At 40.4% G+C, this 15150-nt stretch overlaps 1 protein-coding gene across 1 annotated transcript in view; it reads left to right on the forward strand.

Moving 5' to 3' along the window:
• Window positions 1-10351: 10351 nt before the first annotated feature.
• POC5 (POC5 centriolar protein) overlaps window positions 10352-15150 on the forward strand; it is a 39246-nt gene continuing 34447 nt past the window's right edge. Inside the window, exon 1 of the mRNA XM_032278027.1 lies at window positions 10352-10517. The gene's annotated coding sequence lies outside the window, so the exon portion shown is untranslated. The remainder of the gene's footprint in view (window positions 10518-15150) is intronic.

The following is a 15150-nucleotide window of genomic DNA, read 5'->3' on the forward strand; positions in this document are numbered from 1 at the left end:
TATCATACTGAATGGGCAAAAACTGGAAGCATTCCCTTTGAAATCTGGCACTAGACAAGGATGCCCTCTGTTACCACTCCTATTCAATATAGTACTGGAAGTTCTAGCCAGAGCAATCAGGCAAGAAAAAAAAATAAAGGGCATTCAAATAGGAAAGGAGGAAGTCAAATTGTCTCTATTTGCAGATGACATGATTGTATATCTAGAAGACCCCATTGTCTCAGCCCAAAATCTCCTGAAACTGATAAGCAACTTCAGCAAAGTCTCAGGATACAAAATCAATGTGCAAAAATCACATGCATTCCTATACACCAATAACAGACTTAAAGAGAGCCAAATCAAGAACGAACTCCCACTCACAATTGCCACAAAGAGAATAAAATACCTAGGAATACAACTAACAAGGAATGTAAAGGACCTCTTCAAGGAGAACTACAAGCCACTGCTCAACGAAATAAGAGAGGACACAAACAGATGGAGAAACATTCCATGCTCATGGTTAGGAAGAATCAATATCGTGAAAATGGCCATACTGCCCATAGTAATCTACAGATTCAACACTATCCCCATCAATCTACCAATGACCTTCTTCACAGAGCTGGAAAAAACCACCTTAAACTTTATATGGAACCAAAAGAGAGCCCGCATAGCCAAGTCAATTCTAAGCAAAAAGAACAAAGTGGGAGGCATCACACTATCAGACTTCAAACTATACTACAAGGCTACAGTAATCAAAACAGCATGGTACTGGTACCAAAACAGAGATATAGACCAATGTAACAGAACAGAGGCCTCAGAGGCAACAGAACATATCTCCAACCAACTGAACTTTGACAAACCTGACAAAAACAAGCAACAGGGAAAGGATTCCCTGTTTAATAAATTGTGTTGGGAAAACTGGCTAGCCATGTGCAGAAAGCAGAAACTGGACCCCTTCCTGGTACCTTACACTAAAATTAACTCCAGATGGACTAAAGGCTTAAACATAAGACCTAACACCATAAAAACCCTAGAAGAAAATCTAGGCAAAACCATTCAGGACATAGGTGTAGGCAAGGACTTCATGAACAAAACACCAAAAGCATTGGCAACAAAAGCCAAAATAGACAAATGGGACCTAATCAAACTCCACAGCTTCTGCACAGCAAAAGAAACAGTCATTAGAGTGAATTGGCAACCAACAGAATGGGAAAAAATTTTTGCACTCTACCCATCTGACAAAGGGCTGATATCCAGAATTCACAAAGAACTAAAACAGATTTACAAGAAAAAAACTAACAAGCCCATTCAAAAGTGGACAAAGGATATGAACAGATTCTTTACAAAAGAAGACATACATAAGGCCAACAAACATATGAAAAAATGCTCATCATCACTGGTCATTAGAGAAATGCAAATCGAAACTACATTGAGATACCATCTCATGCCAGTTAGAATGGCGATCATTAAAAAATCTAGAGACAACAGATGCTGGAGAGGATGTGGAGAAATAGGAACACTTTTACACTGTTGGTGGGAGTGTAAATTAGTTCAACCATTGTGGAAGACAGTGTGGCGATTCCTCAAGGACCTAGAAATAGAAATTCCATTTGACCCAGCAATCCCATTACTGGGTATATATCCAAAGGATTATAAATCGTTCTACTATAAGGACACGTGCACACGAATGTTCATTGCAGCACTGTTTACAATAGCAAAGACCTGGAAGCAACCCAAATGCCCATCGATGATAGACTGGACAGGGAAAATGTGGCACATATACACCATAGAATATTATGCAGCCATCAAAAACGATGAGTTTTTGTCCTTTGTAGGGACATGGATGAACCTGGAAACCATCATTCTCAGCAAACTGACACAAGAGCAGAAAATCAAACACCGCATCTTCTCACTGATAGGCGGGTGTTGAATAATGAGAACACATGGGCACAGGAAGGGGAGCACTACACACTGGGGTCTGTTGGGGGAAAATAGGGGAGGGACAGTGGGGGGTTGGGAGTTGGGGAGAGATAGCATGGGGAGAAATGCCAGATATAGGTGATGGGGAGGAAGGCAGCAAATCACACTGCCACGTGTATACCTATACAACAATCTGGCATGTTCTTCACATGTACCCCAAAACCTAAAATGCAATAATATAAATTTTAAAAAAAGATTTACAAATAAAAATGGACAAATGGATCACATCAAGTTAAAATGTTTCTGCAAAGTAAAGGAAACAATCAACAAACTGAAGAGAAAGCCCACAGAATGGAAGAAAATATTTGCAAACTAACCAGAATTAATCTCTGACATGAGATTAATTAACCAGCATATATAAGGAGCTCAAACAACCCTATAGGAAAAAATCTAATAATCTAATCAAAAATGGGCAAAAGACTTTAATAGACATCTCTCAAAAGAAGACATACAGATGGCAAACAGGTATATGAAAAGGTGCTCAACATCACTGATCAGAGAAATGCAAATCAAAACCACAAAGAGATATCATCTCACTCCAGTTAAAATGGCTTATATCGAGAAGATAGACAATAACAAATGCTGGTGAGGATGTGGAAAAAGGGGAACCTTGTACACTGTTGGAGGGAATGCAAATTAGTACAACTACTATGGAGAAGAGTTTGGAAGTTCCTCAAAAAAAACTAAAACTACAGCTACCATATGATCCAGCAATCCCACTGCTGGGTATATACCCCAAATAAAAGAAATCATTATATCAAAGACATATGTGCACTCCCATGCTTCTGGCAGCACTGCTCACTATAGCTGAGATTGGGAAGCAACCTACGTGTCCAACAACAGATGAATGGATAAGGCAAATGTGGTACATATACACAATGAAGTACTAGTCAGCCATAAAAAGAATGAAATTCTATCATTTGAAACAGCATGGATGGAACTGAAGATTATTATGCTAAGTGAAATAAGCCAGGCACAGAAAGACAAACATTGCATGTTCTCACTTATCTGTGGGCTCTAAAAATCAAAACAATTGAACTCACGGACATAGAGAGTGGAAGGATAATTACCAGAGGCTCGGAAGGGTATTGGTGGGCTGGCAGGGGAGACAGGGACAATTAATGGGTACAAAAAAATAGAAAGAATGAATAAGACCTACTATTGATAGAACAACAGGGTGACTCTGGTCAAAAATAATTTAATTGTACATTTAAAAATAACTAAAAGAGTTATTTGTTAGCCAAGAGTCTCCATTAATCTGACTTAAAATAGACCCCAACTTGTGGGCTACAGGATGGAGACTATAACCTGGGATACACAATCTCCTTTTACCTATCCTCCCACAGACTCTGTAATGAGAGACAAATTAAGACACGTGCAGGCTGTGTATAGGGAGACTAATATTTCAACTCATACGGTAACTTATGTGAGATTGGAGGTACAGATGCTCCAGAAGGGCTGGGAGCATGGCAGCCACAGGATATGTCTCAGAGCAGAAAACACATACCTGTTTCCCACTAAGCTCGTCCCGTCTACTCCTCTCCTGCCAGCTCCCCATCCATTTCTTAAGTTCAATACATCTTCTGTAGCCTCCTCTAAGTGTATCCCCACTCCTACCATATTGCTATTTTTCTTTTTCATCACCATTCAAGATAAAAATACAGTAAGCTTTTTCTCATTTAGCATTATTGCTCCTGTTCATTAAGTCTACTAGACTTGCAACAGTATGGTTTTCTACACATTTTTATTGCTTGCAAACAACTATGGACTCATAATTGAGCTGACCTTGGAATTATAACATCTTCATTTTTCTATAGGAAAATGCATTTAAAGTTACAAACAATAGGTCTACGATTAAGCTTTGGGATGTGTTTATAAACACGAAGTGGATTGATTGGCATGACCCCTCACAAACAAAAGGCAACTGTGAAACAATCAATTAGAACGGTGCTTTCAAAGACAAGAAACAAGTTCTTCTGCAACATTTGAAATCTGCTTTGAGAGGCTAGATCTAGCCTCTCTCCTCTTCCTTCCACTTAAAAAAAAAAAAAAGGAAAAAAAGAAAGGTAAGAAAGAAGAATGAATGGAAGACCCTGATCTGCAAACTCACTCTCAGAAGCCCTAAAGATCCAAGAGTACAGCATCTGCATAGCACTGAAACTCAATAATATTGTTCTCTGAAAAGCAAATTTATCCTACTTCTCACAAATAGTGCTAGACTGTATTATCAGGAGAAAGAAATGCCAAAGGTAAGAAAGTTTTTATATGGCTAGAAGATGCTACTAGAGAGATTCAAGAATGAGTGTTTATAATTAGGAAGAGCAGAAGGTTGACAATGAGGGCCAAGAAATGAACTCCTTTCTGCAATAACAGAGCCCAGGCTGTAGAATCCAGAGAATCAAAATACTCTGAATAAGCCCTTAATCCATAGCAAAGTGTTGAACTGCCTTATATGTAGACCACTGTGTCCATAATAACCATCATTTGCCCTGTGTTTTTGCCTAATTAATAGGGTCTTTCTCCTTCTGCTCTGCCTCAGTTTAATGGCTCTCAGAATGTGAAAAGGTTGTAAATAGACTGTGTAGTCTAACTACAGAAGTTCTATTTGGGACCTGTTTTGTGAGCCACTTGGTAAAAATTAATTTACCACTATCTTTGCACACCTTCCTGCTTGAACTCAGAGTTCACCATCAATTTACTTTTCTGACTTAGAAAAACCAGAGCATTGTTTCCAGTGTGCCAATGTTAAAGAGTTCACAAGGAATGGAAAGCTCTGGAGGCTTTCACATCTCTTGTCTGTGGAGGTTAAGTTATTATGTCAGCCACTTGTACCCTGGAGGAACAAAGTCCAGCCTGGGAGGCTATAACAAAGGCAGGTATATTTGAATTGATGCGTAGGTAAGATGAAAAAGAGGGAAAGATAATCTGTGAGTCTAGAAATCTAGTAGAAAAGCAGCTATGGGGCTAGCTTGTAAAGAATCAAGTCCTTAAAACAGAACTACTGTTTGACCCAGCAATCCCATAACTGGGTATACATCCAAAAGAAAAAAAAAATTGTTCCTCCAAAAAGACACCTGAACTCATATGTTCATCACAGCAATATTCACAATAGCAAAGACATGGAATCAATCTAGGTGTCCATCAATGTTGGGTTGAATAAAGAAAATGTGATACACATACACCATGGAATGCTATAAAGCCATAAAAAAGAATAAAATCATGTCAGCATGGTGAGCTCATGCCTGTAATCCCAGGACTTTGGAGGCCAAGATGGGAGGATCACTTGAGGCCAGGAGTTCAAGATCAGCCTAGTCAACATAGCAAGAGTCCATTTGTTTAAAAAAAAAAAAAAAAAAGAATAAAAAAATGTCCTTTGCAGCAACATGGATGGAGCTGGAAGCTATTATCCGAGGCAAATTAACAGAGGAACAGAAAACCAAATACTGTGTGTTCTTACTTACAAGTGTGAGTTAAACATCAGGTGTTCATGGGCATAAAGATGCAACAATAGACACTGATGGACTACTGGCAGGATGGGGAAAAAGGGCTGAAAGACTATTGAGTACTAACGGGTACTATGCTCACTACCTGTATATGGGATAATTCATATCCCAAATCTCAGCATCATGCAGTATAGTCATATAACAAACCTACATATGTACCTCATAAATCTAAAATTAAAGTTGAAATTATATTTTTTAAAAATCAAATTATTAGGGAACATCATGGCAGCCGCTACCTAGATGTAGGCCCTAGTAAGGGTCCTGTCCTAAAATCTGCACCTATCTCCACTCCTACTCCCTGTACTTCTCTTCCCTTCTCTTCCCTTCTCTTCTCTTCTCTCTTCTCTCTCTCTCTCTCTCTCTCTCTCTCTCTCTCTCTCACTCTCCAGATCTGTAATTCAAAGAAAGCAAACATAGATCCCTCTTTGTCTAAATTCCTCCTTCATACAATGGAAGTAATAGGCTAGACTGTGGTTGCTACCCTGGACAACGGTCATCAGTGTTAATGATCCCTAGAGCGAGGAATGTTCTCTTATAGTCCCAGTTAAACAAATAATAGGGTAAAGAGATAATGGGGTGAAGAAGTAATTGGGTAAAGTATTTTTAGGTGAGTCATGGATGACCTTAAAAAGAAACAGGTTTCAAATCAGTGCGCTAACACACATTTAGCAAAAATAACATAGGTATCAACTCTTTCTACTAATACTATTATTAATATAGTAATAATAATTTCCACTAATAATCATATTAGTGAGAATTAATAGATGCTTCCCAACAGGTTCCTAAAGTCATCTTAACTTCACGCCTAAATCTTTGGAAAGGTTGGACCCCAGATCTTAAGAATCCAAATTGCTCGCTCTTGCTACCTCACTTGCTTGCCTTACTTTAAAATTTTGCAAAGTGCTTTCACATAAATTACTTCTCAACAACTTTATAGGTGTAGATGAGGTGTTAGTTAAAAGACATAACAAATTGACCCCAAAATACAAGGACGTTTTTTAAAAAGATGTTTTCTCATACTACAGAACTGGAAGAGGAATTATATTCCACATGGTCATGCAGTCCAACATAGTGGGAAAAGTGGAGGCAACTTGGAGAAAGCATACCTAACGTCTTAAATCCCAGTTCAGAAAGTGGTACACTTCACTTCCGCTCATATTCGATGACCTCTGGCCTCACTTAACTGATAGGTAGGTAGAAAATGTAGTCTTGCTATGCAGCCATGTGCTCAGTTTTAATTATTTTACTAAAGCAGGAGGGAACTGATATTGACAGAAAGAGAAGAGAGAGATAATAGATTTAGGTTTCGGTCCTGGTTTAGAGGTAGATTTAGATTTTATATGCTCTAATGTTTTCTCAATTTTAAAGAGATGAAACTCAAGCATATAAAGAATGTACACCTGCCCCAAAGCTTCCTACCTGATAAATGGTACCTTCGCGGACTCCAGCATAGATCTTTTGGTGTTTGGTAGGGCTTAGCTTAGGAGAGTTTGAATGCTATTCAATACTATGAAAGGCTTTTGGATAGATGACGCAATCCCGTGATATTTTAAGAAGATCGTTTATCAGCAGTGTGAAGAATGAATTGTAGAGAGAAGAAATGAAGGTATACAATCAAGAAATAGTCCAAGCCAAATTCAGCAGTGGCTTAACCAAAAACATTAGAGATGGAGAGAAGGACAGACTAGAGGAGGTTCAGAACTTGGGGCCCATGGAAGGGCCAAGACATGGGGGACCTCCATATTGTCAAACACAATGTCACTTCGCTAGCATTTTACTGACGCCTCTGCTGGTTTTCCTCCCATTTCTCCAGCACCTCCTTCTCAGTCTCCTTTGCTGGCTCCTCCATTGTTACGCAACCTCTAAACTTTAGAGGACATCAGGGTTCAGTTCCAAATCATCTTCTCTACGCACTTTGCTCTCCCCAACTAGATTGTCTCATCTAGTTATTTGGCTTTAAATTGCATCTGTAACAGTTGTCTACTGTCATAAGTTTACATAACAAACCACCCTAAACACAGTGACTTTAAACAATCAACATTAATTGAGTTCATGACTCTGTAGGTTGTGTGGGCGATTCTTAGATTCACACACCTGTTGGGGAATCAAATGGCTATATGCTGATCCAGGATGGCCTTGACTCGGATGACTGGAGCAACTTGGCTCTACTACATGTGTCTTTCAACTTCCAGCAGGCTAGCCCAGGCATATTTTCATGGTTGTAATAGAAAGCAAGAGCAAGCTAAGCCAAGAATATAAGTATTTTGAAACTTCGGTTTGCATCATACTTGTTAACATTCTGTTGGTCATTAGCAGAGAAGCACGATGAGTGAAGTTATATGAAACAGGACATAAATTCCTGGAGAGATATAGAATTGGAGCCATTTTTGCAATCCTCCACAATATATATATGCAAAAGCCCCTCATCTCTCTCCTGAACATCTAAAATACATCCCATTAACTTAAAATCTCAAATCCTTAACAAGTCCTGCATAGTTGGGCCCCCACCTCCATCTGCAACCTCATCTTGCGCCACTTTCTCCTCAATCACCAAGTTCCAATCTTACTAGCCTTTGCTATTATCCAGATACACGCCCTTTCTTACCTCAAGACCCATGGCATGCTGTCCCAACAGAACATCTTGAGTGACAAGAACATGGACACCGACGCTATTCTTACCAGCTGCATGAACCCAGGCAGGTTGCATAACCTCTCTGTGCTTCAGTTTCTCCATCTGAAAAATTAGGATAGAAATAGCACCTATGTTAATTTAATTCTCAGTGAGCTAATTCCTATCCTCATTTTTCAGATACAGAAACTGAAGTGCAGAGGGGATATGCAGCTTGCCCAGGTTCACACAGCTGTTAAGTATTTTTTCATATGTGTGATGGATTTGTTGGTTTGATACAGTTTTTCCCATTAGACTCTTAGTTCCATGAGGGCAGACTGTGTTTTGCTCATCACTCTATCCCTAGCACCAACAAAAATTTGCCTTGCCTATGATGGATGTTAAATATTTGTTGAATGAATAAATAATTATGAAGGGTTCAAGCTGGCAAATATGTTATTATGGGTTTGTGGGGGGTTAAAATTCTCTCTCTCTCTCCCTCCCTCTCTAGGAACCTTGGGAAAAGATATCAGTTCTAAATTCATAACATCCAGACCAGGTTCTGTCTCTTTCTCTCTATAGTTTTACAGGAGAATGGGAATTGTTCACTAAATGGTTTTTAATAAATATCCTCTCTCCCCCAAAAGGAAGACAGAAAATAGAAACTTGGAACCTAGTGGCAGGAGGGCACCAGAAGAGTGAATCAGTAACAATTATAGTGTTTGGGGTCATCAAAAGGCAATTCAGTTAAAAAACAATTATTAGAACCAAGTATGAATTTGCAGCTATTAGTAGGAATTTGTCCTTTATAATAAGCATGAAAAATGTGGGGGGGTAACATACCTAATTTACGCCAAAGAAACTTCTGGTGTTCTTCTTACTTCATTGTTTGTATAAGTAGAAGTCTGGTTCTGCCAACATGAAAGTAAGTGAGACCCAGGTTATGCCATTTCTATCTATAGAAAAAGAAACCTCATCCTGGAGGTAACAAAAGAAAGTCTAGAAACTCACCCAGATCCCAGTATCTATTCTTCAGATTGGAGAACCACAGTTTGGGCTACTTAGGTACCTTTGCCATCTGGGTCCTCATGTCCTCTAGCCTATCTGTTGCCAATATAAGTTGAAAGACTATATGTTTGTGTGTTAGGTATTTTAGTATTAATTCCTTTAATCTCCTACCACCTTAGTATGTGAGTAGTATTATCCAAGGTGAGTGAGTAGATGGTAGAGCTAGATTATAATTACGATCTGATTCTAAGGTCAATACTTCGCCAGAAGGGCCACCTTGAAGTCTGACACGTTTGAGATTAGTTAAAACTAGACTAGCGATTTTTTTTTTAAGACAGAGTTTCACTGTGTCGCCCAGGCAGGAGTGCTGTGGTGCGATCTCAGCTCACCGCAACTTCCACCTCCTGGGTTCAGGAGATTCTCCTGCCTCAGCCTTCAGAGTAGCTGGGACTACAGGCATGAGCCACCACACCGGGCTAATTTTTGTATTTTTAGTAGAGACAGGGTTTCACCATGTTGGCCAGCCTAGTCTTAAACTCCAGACCTCAAGTGATCTGCCCGTCTCGTTTTCTCAAAGTGTTGGGATTACAGGGATGAGCCATCGCACCTGGCCCACACTAGCAATTTCTCAAAGGTAGTCTGCAGACTCCTGCATCAGAATCACTGGCAGTGTGTGTTAAAAACTCAGATTTCCTGACAGTACTCACGACGGAAGGAATCAACAAAGAGCGGTCAGGAATCTTTATGCTTAAAAAGCACCTCCAAGTGATTCTGTTGCAGGGGATCTGTGGATGCAGATGATTTTTTTGCTTTTCATTTTTTATGCAGAAAGGGGGTATTCGTATGTTCCCCAGGCTGGTCTCAAACTCCTGGGCTCAAGCGATCCACCCACCCAAAGTGCTGGTATTACTGGCATGAGCCACCACTCTTGGCCCAGAATTCTGGATTGTTCTTATGCAGACTTAAGCATGAGGACTCACGCCTAGGATACAACAATTCTTGAAAGCCAGCAGCACACAGCATCGGCAAACTTCAGCCCCGCTCAACGGTTGTCTAACCAAATCTGCTCCAGGAGCCGCTTAGCAGCCTGCAGTCGCTCAACAGAACTGAGCACGCGCAGTACTTAATCTCCATGGGTGCTGGGTGGGGCTTCCTAGGACCCCACCTCCTCGCAACCTGCGGAGCCAGGGGGCGGGGCTCTCCAAAGTATTCCGGCTTCTCCGGACAGCGGTCCAACGCTCCGCCCCCAGATCTCGGACCAATCAAATGGCACATTGCTAAAGCAAAGGACCAATGCACAGGGCTGTCCTTAATTCCTCCCTGCAGTTTGAAACTGTCAGGTTGCTTCCTAGGTAGCGGCTGTGCTTGCTGAGGCTGCGGCTGCCAGGCGGCTAGGAGGCGCAGAGTGAAGAGTCAGGATTTGGTAGCCGTTGGCCGCAGTGGGTAACAGAGCTCCAAGCAGACCTTGCGTCCCTGGCGGAAGTAGTGGAGTAAGATTTAAAGTTCTTTGGCGCGGGCTTCCTCCCCTGGGGCTCTTTCTCAGACACGGGTGATTCTGCCGTTGTGCTGGAAGGTCCTAAAGGTTCCCCTCCGAAGCGTCTGGGAAGAGGGCAGGAGTGAGGGATGCTGACCAGTTACTGTCACCAGAGGCTCTGGTCACTTAAACGTAGGAAAAGAATAACCATGTATAAAGTTCTGTGTGCTTAAGTAAGATTTTTGTTAAAACAGGCCGGGTCGGAAGATGATGAAAGAAAACCATGGCATTTGCTTACCGCAGCGGCTTTTCCCCTCTGCTTCCAGTCCCTGCCTTGGGAGGGGCTGGTGCGCCCCCCTCCTTACATGCAGCTAGGCCTGGTGAAGGGCACGGGGGACGTCACCCTGCTGCTAGTTTGCATGTAAATTCACTCTTCCTTTGCCTCTTGGGGGTTCCATTTGAATTCCCATACCCCTGTTTTTCTGTCAGCCAGGTAATTACGAAGATGTTATTTTATGTCTGCCAACAGAAAAGCACACAAAAGTTTTGATCTTGTTTTCTGATACCTTGGGTTAGAGACAACTGAAAATGTAGTCAACTAACGTACATCTGCCACCCATTAAAGCAGTTTTCATTTTTCTCCTTTGTTTCCGAACCTAGAAAGAGTAAGGAAAATGCTACTGTTCTAGGGTTTCAAATAACTCATACCTTGTTGACATAAAGCAGGGCAGATGGAAGATGGCGTATTTTCAAAAGTGCGGTGGGTTTTCTTGTGTCTGCAGTGCCCATATTAAGAAACAATTTTTGAGGTCTGACCATACTTACCAGCTCATTTTTAAAATAATCAGCACCGCCCCACTCCCCACTCCTGTTTCCTGCCTGGTCTCAAATCCTGAAAGAAGTGAATAAAAATATAAATGGACCAAGCTATCACAGTGGTAGATTTGAAATCAGTGAAGCAGCCATTCCTTGCTGCAGATACATGTGCTTATTTTACCCTCCCTAATTGGCTTAACTAAAGACAGTCATGCTGAGATTTAGTTTACTTAGCATGTGTATGCACAGTGATACTCACTGGAAAAAGTTGAAATTTCCTTTGCACAGTCTAGTTCCAGCCTGTGTTTCCATTCTAATTTTGCACTTTTGCCTGTGTCTTCCTTTTCTTTTTCAATTTCCTCATCTCTCATTTTTTTATTTTTTTATTATATTGTTAAGTTCTGGGATGCATGTGCAGAATGTGCAGGTTTGTTACATAGGTTTACACGTGCCATGGTGGTTTACTGCACCCATTAACCCGTCATCTAAATTAGGTGTTTCTTCTAATGCTATCCCTCCCCTAGCCCCTATCCCCCCAACAACAGACCTCTGTGTGTGATGTTCCCCTCCCTGTGTCCATGTGTTCTCATTGCTCAGCTCCCACTTGTGAATGAGAACATGTGGTCTTTGGTTTTCTATTCCTGTGTTAGTTTGCTGAGAATGATGGTTTCTAGCTTCATCCATGTCCCTGCAAAGGACATGAACTCCTTCTATTTTATGGCTGCATAGTATTCCATGGTGTATATGTGCCACATTTTCTTTATTCATTCTATCACTGATGGGCATTTGGGTTGATTCCAAGTCTTTGCTATTGTGAACAGTGCTGCAATAAACATGTGTGCATGTGTCAATATAGTAGAATGATTTATAATCTTGTGGGATATACCCAGTAATGGGATTTCTGGGTCAAGTGACATTTCTGGTTCTAGATCCTTGAGGAATTGCCACACTGTCTTCCACAATGGTTAAACCAATTTACACTTCCACCAACAGTATTAAAAGCATTCCTATTTCTCCACATCCTCTCCAGCATCTGTTGTTTTCTGATTTTTTTAATGATCGCCATTCTAACTGCCATGAGATGGTATCTCAGTGAGGTTTTGAATTGTATTTCTCTAATGACCAGTGATAATGAGCTTTGTTTCATATGTTTGTTGGCCACATAAGTGTCTTCTTTTGAGAAGTGTCTGTTCATATCCCATGCCCACTTTTTGATGGGGTTGTTTTTGTCTTGTAAATTTGTTCAAGTTCTTTGTAGGTTCTGGATATTAACCCTTTGTGAGATGGATAGATTGCAAAAATTTTCTCCGATTTTGTAGGTTGCCTGTTCACTCTGATGATCATTTCTTTTGATGTGCAGAAGCTTTTTAGTTTAATTAGATCCCATTTGTCAATTTTGGCTTTTGTTGCCATTGCTTTTGTAAAGTATCAAGACAAAATTAGAGAAAAAAGAATGAAAAGGAACAAAGAAAGCCTTCAAGAAATATGGGACTATGTTGAAAGACCAAACCTATGTTTGACTGATGTACCTGAAAGTGACAGGGAGAATGGAACCAAGCTGGAAAACACTCTTCAGCATATTATCCAGGAGAACTTCCCCAACCTAGCAAGATAGGCCAACATTCAAATTCAGGAAATACAGAGAACACCATAAAGATACTCCTTGAGAAGAGCAACCCCAAGATGCATAATTGTCAGATTCACCAAAGTTGAAATGAAGGAAAAAATGTTAAGGGCAGCCAGAGAGAAAGGTTGGGTTACCCACAAAGGGAAGCCCATCAGACTAATAACAGATCTTTCTGCAGAAACCCTGCAAGCCAGAAGAGAGTGGGGGCCAATATTCAACATTCCTAAAAGAATTTTCAACCCAGAATTTCATATCCAGCTAAGCTTCATAAGCAAAGAAGAAATAAAATTCTTTACAGACAAGCAAATGCTGAGAGATTTTTGTCACCACTAGGCCTGCCTCATAAGAGCTCCTGAAGGAGGCACTAAATATGGAAAGGAGAAACCAGTATCAGCCACTGCAAAAACATACCAAATTGCAAAGACCATTGACACTATGAAGAAACTGCATCAACTAATGGGCAAAATAACCAGCTAGCATCATAATGATAGGATCAAATTCACACATAACTATATTAACCTTAAATGTAAATGGTCTGAATGCCCTAGTTAAAAGACATAGACTGGCAAATCGGTTAAAGAATCAAGACCCATCAGTATGCTGTATTCAGGAGAGCCATCTCATGTGCAAAGACACACTTAGGCTCCAAATAGAGGGATAGAGGAAGATTTACCAAGTACATGGAAAGCAAACAAACAAAACAAACAAACAAAAAGGGATTGCAATCCTAGTCTCTGATAAAACAGACTTTAAACCAACAAAGATGAAAAAGACAGAGAAGGCTATTACATAATGGTAAAGGGATCAATGCAACAAGAAGAGCTAACTATCCTGAATATATATGCACCCAATACAGAAGCACCCAGATTTATAAAGCAAGTTCTTAGAGACCTACAAAGAGATTTCTTATTTATTTTTCAGGCCACTGTGACTGAGACCTAAAATTGTTTTACTTTCCACTGAAATTGTTCAAGCAAATGTTTCAGCAACCTCCAAATTGCCCAATTCTGTCCAATCCTCATGGTTCTTTGGCATCTAACTAACTCTGTTCTCAAAGTTGTTATGATCCTGCTCCAATAGTTTTAATATTCTGACTTCCTTTGCTGACTGCTCTTCTTCTCTTGCCCTTTAGATGTTAGTGGTTCTGGCTTTAACCCTCTTCTCATTCACAGTAGTAGTCCTTAACTGTATTAGGGCCGTGGTCCCCTCTGAACATATATTGAAAGCTAAAGATCTTATTTCTAGAAAAATATACATAAGCCTTTATGATAAAAATATTGCATACAAATCAGGTGTATGGACATGATATGGTTAGTTTTATGTTCCCACCCAAATCTCAGTTTGAATTGTAATCCCCACGTGTAGAGGGAGGGAAGTGATTGGATTATAAGGGCGATCCTCTTGCCTGCTTCCCCTTCTGCCATAATTGTAAGTTTCCTGAGGCCTCCCCAGAGATGCAGAATGTGAGTCAATTAAAACTCTTTTCTTTATAAATTATCCTGTTTGGGGCAGTTCTTTATAGCAGTGTGAGAACATACTAATACAGGACCTCAGGCTAAAAAATTTTTCTCACACTTCTTTTTGTAGGTGATCTCATCCATTCCCTTTTTTCAGCAGTTCCTATTCCAATGATTCCTCAAACTGGATCTCTAACTTGTACCTCCAGTGCAGGGCTCCCACAATGCTTAACTCCAGGAAACACCATTCACAGTGTAGCCATTGTGAATGGCAGTCCTTGGAATGGGGTACTGTATAGCCAGTGTGACCACAGACTGCATACCTGCAGCTTTATCCTGGTGCCTCAGAGGCAACCTCACACCCAACTCATCTGATATGGAACTCATTGTCCTTCCTCCCAACCTGCTCATTTTCCTACCTTCCTTGCCTTGGTGAGTGGCACTATCTATCTAGTTACCCAAACCAGAGATCTAGAAGCCATCAACAGTTCTTTTTAACCCCTTAATCAATCATTGATCATTTTCTCTTACCATAGCACAGCTGTCTTGTAGTCATACCCTCCATCCCCTTCCCATTGATCTTTCTAGACTTAGGTCATTTATTTCCTTAATTACTATCAAAGAGGACATTTATCTCTTGGACTATTGCAGTCAGCTCTCAATTGATATCTCTCTCTTTTTTTTTTTTTTATACAGAA

This window comes from Sapajus apella, unplaced genomic scaffold, assembly GCF_009761245.1.
Source record: "Sapajus apella isolate SASKATOON/1434 unplaced genomic scaffold, GSC_monkey_1.0 scaffold1, whole genome shotgun sequence".
NCBI lineage: Eukaryota > Metazoa > Chordata > Mammalia > Primates > Cebidae > Sapajus > Sapajus apella.